This window comes from Uloborus diversus, chromosome 10 (genome assembly GCF_026930045.1).
Source record: "Uloborus diversus isolate 005 chromosome 10, Udiv.v.3.1, whole genome shotgun sequence".
Lineage (NCBI taxonomy): Eukaryota > Metazoa > Arthropoda > Arachnida > Araneae > Uloboridae > Uloborus > Uloborus diversus.
In genome coordinates, this window is record NC_072740.1 from 132966912 (window position 1) to 132973993 (window position 7082).

The following is a 7082-nucleotide window of genomic DNA, read 5'->3' on the forward strand; positions in this document are numbered from 1 at the left end:
AGAATGTAAGTGTAATCAGTTATTTTTTGCTTTTTAGTACTTGGGTATTTTTTGAAGGCGGTTCTTTTTTTTATTTAAAAGTAATTTATTACGGATTAGGTTTGTGTCCGGATTAAGTGTTAATCCATCCATGTATTTTAATCTCATTAGGACACGTTCTTGTATGTAAACTCGCTAGTCGCCGATTGGAAAGAAGGTTATGATGAAGAATCTACAACGAGTATGTTTTTCCCGATTTAAAATGTTATTCATAGCTAATCAGTAATCTGTTTTGCTTTTGAGATAAGAATAGCTTCTTATCGCCACAGCATAAAACTAGAAACACTTCGATTTAAAAGTATGCTAGAGAATCACAATGTCTGTTTATTAAAATAGAAATAATAATCTTAAGAAATCTCCACTTAAGAAAGTCATTCGTTTATAACTCGGAATTGGTTATTTTTTGAGATATATTGTCGCCTAGAGCAACAGTAAGATATCTAATCCCATAAATAACTCTAAGATATATTATTGTTGCTCTGAGGTGACGATATTTGGATTCAGCTCGATCTAGTTGATTAGTTCTTTCTAGTACTTATTTAATTCTTGACAGCTCTTGCAAGCTTAGTTAAGTAATACATTGAAAAAGTTCAAATGCTAAAATAAATAGACTCTTTAACTTATACCGTAATACCATACATAGCTTTTGTTAAGGGAAAAAAAATAAAGGAAATCGTATTGATCTGAAAATAGTCACCTCAGCGAACATTACACATTGAAATACTATATGACAGTAAAATTGCAAAATACATTACACATTTCAGATGAAAAAACGAAAACGACATTTTGGGCTCGGCCGGGATTTGAACCCGGGACCTCTCGCACCCTAAGCGAGAATCATACCCCTAGACCACCGAGCCGCGGTAGAGCGAGGAGAAATAGAGCAAAAGTAACACGGTTACTTTTTTTTTTCGTTTCTAACAGTTTACTCTTGAGTCAATAAATCTATAACAATTCTTTTTTGTTCGAATCAACAATCCTTTTTTTTTAAATCTTGTCTGACTGACATTGGAGGATTGAAAAGCAACAAAGTTTTCGCAATCAAATATTTCAGCTCCATTTTGAAACATTGCTTTTTATTTTCTTGATTCATTTTTCTTTCTTTTTTCTTTTCAAACATCAATGCTCTATAGTCGATTACTTTGTGTTTCCAAAGAAGTTTAAATTCAGTTTAAATTTAATTTTATCGTTTAAGATTTCTTGTTTTACTATACAGGTCATATGAAAAAACATTGATGAATCATAATGTTTTGAAAGGCTATACCAAATAATACGTAAAACAATCATCAAAAAATAAATTATCTCTGCAGTTAGAAATATGGGAAAATGAAATATTTAAAGACAGGTATTGTTTTGAAAAATACAATATTTATTTTGAAAAAAAAATGTTTCTTTTAAAGCCGATAAAATGAAAAAGAGTATATTCTAAATTAGTTCATTTAATCATTCGTGTTTGCAATAGCGTTGCTAAGGGTTTCAAGATCAAGATCATTCAAAAAACGTGCAGAAATAAAACAAGTATAAAAAAAGTATTAACCCCCCCCCCCCAAAAAAAAAAAAAACTAGCAGAAAACAAAATCCCTGTATTTTACGAGCAAAAAAAGGTAGACGATAGCATTTATTACCAGAGACGTGGTTTTATTCAACAATTTAGCTTTCTATTTCTTTTTTCTTTTTTTTTTTTTTTTTTTTTGCCATGCAGTGACGATGGATCCTGTGACTCGCTATCAACCAATTACACAGCGTAAAAAAAAGAGCGAATGCCAACCACTGCATAGTGAAAGCGATAAACAATCTTGACCGTTCAGTAAACAAATATATTTTAACTTTGGCGGAAACAATTGCATCATTATAAAGACAACATTAAATATTTGATCTACGATATATACAGGGATACATATCACTTACTCAAACTAGTTTTTTATATAAAAAAAAAAACTGCCGCTACTTAGTAGCCGCATTGTAGCGGTGAATAACGCCTCAAAACCGATGATAGTGCGTAAAAGAGAGTGTAAGTTGTGTGTGTGTAAGAAAGTAAATCCTTTTGGGAGTCTCAGGGCCCAATTCCCCAATTGGCAGCGTAGGCAGCTGTCTAGGGCGGCAAAATTTTCAGGGGCGGCCAATTTTGCTTTAGACACACATTTTTTTATTGAAATTTTTACTCTTGAAAGTAAATTATTAGCATTCTTTCATTTTTCACAGAGACGATTTTTTCTTGTAATTTAATAATGATTATTTTCACACATCATATGAAAATCAATTTTTTTTTCAATCATGGTAATTGTAGATTAGCGTAAAATATTAAGTGAAGACAAAAAGGGGGTGTCAATTTCAGAAAGTGTCGTTGCGTTTATCCCGAAGTCGCAACAAGATTAGAGTTAAAGACTAAGATTTTTAGTGCAGTACTAAAGTTTATTTAGTACTAATTCCTTGAGTGATTGACGTTTATTTTCTTTTTTACATTATTAATGTTTAAAAATTGTTTTCTGTTAATACTAAGCCTCGGACGTGCAAATAAAAATGAGTGACGAACAAAAAAGGCTGAAAGATTTTTAATAAAGGAAACATGCTAAATTAAAAACCGAAAAACAAAAAAGAGTCATCAGAAATTTTTTAAACGTGATATATATATATTTTCAAATAGGCAGTTTTCAAAAGCGGAAACTTTGGACTCTTTACAAAGTAATCTAGTTACAATTTACTAATGAAATACCATCGAACAGTGAGGAGCGATAAGAATACAAGTGAGTAAACGTAATAACAGAGGAAATTATTCAAATCGTTGATTCGTAGATGAAAAAATAATGGTAATAACAAGGATAAAGATGCTGTTATAAATAAAGATTACAACTGCTAAAATGGTAAACGCACAAAGACATTGAAGTTCAGTGCTCATCAAAGATTCAGCTATTTATATATTAAATAACTAAGCTAGAATTTCGATTTAAAAATAGTTTTGCTAAAAAGAGCAGTAATAAGTAAATTTTAAAAAAGGTAACAGAATTAATTCAGAATGCAATCGCTTTTTTTCTGTTTTTTTCTTCTTCTTTTCCTAAAATCAAAATGTCTTTTTGAGCGAGCGATAACAACTGTTAACATACGATAACAAACGTTAACAACTGTTTCTTAGACGATTGTTAACGATATGGCTTACAACAAAGAAGTTAGTCTTTTTTTCTGAAAATAAGACTGCTGTCTTCTGTGAAACTTACTAACATGCTTAGCATTCGAGACGAATCCCGGTTACTCTTTAGCTCCCCATTTTTATCATTATATTATCCCTTATAGGTCTATATCATTTTTCAGTAAGTCACTGCGTTGCCATTATAAGGAAATGTTTTAAAACTTCAAAGAATGAAAGAGAACCTACGTTATGAAACTATGGTTGCGTTCGACGAGCCTCATCGCTCCACCGGTAAGTAACCGGTTACAAACGTTCTATCATCTATCGGTTACCTCACCGGTTACCATTTTAAGCTGTTGATTGGTGAATTGGAGCACGTGATCATTAGCTGTCACGTGATTAACTAACCGGGCGCTACCGGTCGAGCTCGTCGAACGTAAGCTGACGACGGACATGAAAAAATAATAACCATGCAGTATTAATTGATAATTGTAAATTTAAATTGGTCTTATGTGGATCGCTTGACAACCTGCCCAAGAGCCATGAACCAATGTACAAAATTCAATAATATAAACATAGGCGCATTGAGCTAAAATTTCTGGGTGAAGGAAAATTCAAATTTTACCGAATGATAAAACACGAGCTTACACGCATATCATACATACGAAACTCTAATGAGGAGGAACGTTAGATATCATTAAAAAACAATTTTAAAAATTTAAAAAAAGAAAGAAGAATATGTTGCAATGTTATCTCCAAATTTTTCGTCAGCAATATTTGCAGAAAAAGGAAAATTTTGGGAGATCGATGTGACCCCCCCCCCCCCATTGGGGCGCCCCTGATGAAACGTCATCATTTCTTCATAAACTTAACAGTTTAAATTACGGGAACACTTTTTTGCGTGTTTTTGAGTTTTTGCTTCTTTTAAGGGGGAGCGGGCGGCAGATTTCAAATCTGCCTAGGGGCGGAATGGGAGTCTAACGAAAAGCTGCACGAAGACGGTCACTTTCTTCTATATTAGTTTGAATTGGAGTTAGAGTATCCTCGGAAGCAAATACATCGGCACTAGTAAATGTACAGCTTTCAAATGCTTCTTTACAAAATATTGTTACAAATTCTGTAAATAGTAATAATTTTTGTGATTATTTCGTTGTAATCTTGCAAAATTAGGCGTTTGTTCCATTATTTTGCAACTAAAATTATCTTAGTAACGTAACCTGTAAATAGCTTCTTGTAATGTACATACAACCCCCGAACACTCGACTGAAGTATACGGTCCCCCTATTTTTCATTGATAAGGTTCGTGAATGAATAAAAAGAAAATACGAGAAGCACACATTTCGAATTTTGAGGAAACTTATCTAGGATTTATAAATAGCCACAGCTGACGGCGGGATGAGTTAGTCTCGAGTTAGTTTTTGCTTGTGAATCGTGTCAGCGGTGCGCTGGGGAGCATGTATTAGCTGTGTTTTGTGAAGCCTTTGAACTGTATTTTTGCGTATTTGGATGTAAATACGTTAGTAACCGTTGAGTTTACGATGTCAATTGATATTTGTTTAATTGCTATGATTGATTTAGCAGTTGCAACTACATTTTTTGTACATACTTGTAAATAAATATCCTGTGTTTTCTCAAGTACTGTGTGGAAATTTCAAGAAGTTTGAAGCTGCACGGAACTAGTAACAATATTTTGAAAAATGTGCTATCATCACTTGCTCTCAGGATTTATGACTCATTTATAACTTTAGGTTGACTTCAAAATGTGAAAGGAATTTTTCCAAAAAAGGATACGGTGAGCAGGAAGTTACTAGAAAATTTGCGAACCACAAAAATATTGCTCGCTTTAAGCGGGGTCTGCTCGTTGAAAACGATTTTTACTCCCATTGACTTAACATTGTACCAACCAAATATTTCTGATTTCCTAATTAAATCCGTGTTCTTGTTAAATCAGGGCTCGTTATAAAAGAGTTCGACTGTAATAAAACACAAAAAGATTTTCTAACTCATAAGGGAGAAATAAAATAATGATGATTTGCCTCTCCTCGTTTCCATTTCATTTAAAAATCATTAGCTTGCCGCTATAATGGAACTACAATTTTTCCCTGACAGTCTTTCAAGAATTCAACAAACTATACTTTTTACATCTAGGAAAACATTGCCCGTTTTAAATAAAGCTACGAAACACAATAAAATAACTAATTATCTAGTAATAGACCGAAAGATGGATAATTAACATTGGAACATTGTTAGTAAATTTTGAATGAATTTCATCACCATTATCTTTTCTTTAGATAAAGCATTAAAAAAGTTCTGTACTTCAGAAAAAAGATATTGCTATTGGAAAAGGGATTTTTTCTTTTAAAATGGCAATGAGAATGCGAAAATAGCGATTTTTTTCAAAGGGCAACTGAATTAGAAGAAATGAAAATATTGATTTCGAGGAATATGAATTATAAAATCACATTAAAGGAAAAATTGTCATAAAATGAGATTTCCAATTTTCTTTATTTTCTTCAACATGTTTTTCACGCCCAAAAATTTCTTTTTCTTCTTCTTTTCTAAAACTTAGCAAAATTGTTTCCATTAGAGAAAGTTTTTATGGTAGTGATAATCATTTGCATTATTACATAACAGTTCATCAAATATAACTCTTCCATTTTATAGGGCTCGACCGATGACATTTTTTGGTCGATGGTCCGATGCCGATTGTTGTCCGATTGTTCAAAGATGGTCGATGGCCGACTGTTTTTCTCCAAATGGGCGATGGCCGATGGCAAAAAAAAAAAAAAAAAAAAAAAATCAAACGGAAGTAAATTTTTAAGATTGTCAGGGATTAGAAGAATCATTTATTCATTTCACTTTACTTCCTTTCTACGAATAGGGAATTGAAATCACAAAGAAAAAAAAAAAACTTCGACCTAAATTTCTATTTTACGATCACCCAATTTGAAGTTCACAAGTTTTTTTCGGTACTTCTGTACATGCACATGTACCTAAAAACAGATAGATGACCGAAATATCCATTTGGAAAACACCTCCTCAGTTTCTCTTGTGATTTCTTCATGCGCGTAAACTTGCGTCACTCAATAACGATATGAAATAGTAAGTTGAAAACTCATACGTACGTAGTATGATCTAAAAGTTCGAGGACAAGCTGTATAAAACCTTACCCTGAATAATTCACATTCAGGAAGCACATCTAAGTACAAAATAGTCACCTTGAGCGACTATGCACTTCTGCCAACGTTCGTATAACTTTTAGAAGCACTCCTGGAAGCCATTTTTCGCAAACCTCCTGTAAGACCTCTTGCGCTGCTGCTTTAATTGCATTGTGGGTGAAGAATGCGAGATTTCCATGTTGAGGATGCACACTTTGGTTGGTCAATTATCTGATGTGACAAACAAATAACATAATGTTTCGTTTGGACTTAGCTCCGTGTGACTTTTACCTATTTCCAGCGAAAAAATATTTGCAGGGACGCCGCTTTCTTTCGTCAGATAAAGATAAAGCTGCATCACAGGACGTTGCAAAAAATGCCTTCCAGGAGTGTTTCCAAAAGTTATTATTTGAATATTGGCAGTAGTACATAGTCGCTCAAGGTGATCCTTTGAAGGTGGATTTGCTTCGGTAATATAAGCTACCCAGGTAGCATTAACTCATCGGATTTTGCTCGGTCGATCATCGACTCCTCCTAAACTCATCGCGTATTGCACGTTGATATCGTTGCGATCAGAATCCGAGAACGGTTTTCGATGAGCTGTTTTTTATCGGAAAACTATATCGTTACGATCAAATTTTCCGATGAAAATTTGCCGAGCTGCATTTCATCGGAAAAAGAGATCGTAACGATCAAATTTTCCGATGAAAATTTGTCGAGCTGCATTTCATCGGAAAAAGAGATCGTAACGATCAAATTTT

At 33.3% G+C, this 7082-nt stretch overlaps 1 non-coding gene across 1 annotated transcript; it reads right to left on the bottom strand.

Annotated features, from left to right (window-relative positions):
• Nucleotides 1-827: 827 nt before the first annotated feature.
• Nucleotides 828-899, bottom strand: Trnap-agg (transfer RNA proline (anticodon AGG)). Its single transcript has one exon. It is a non-coding gene; the product is annotated as a tRNA-Pro (tRNA).
• Nucleotides 900-7082: the final 6183 nt, after the last annotated feature.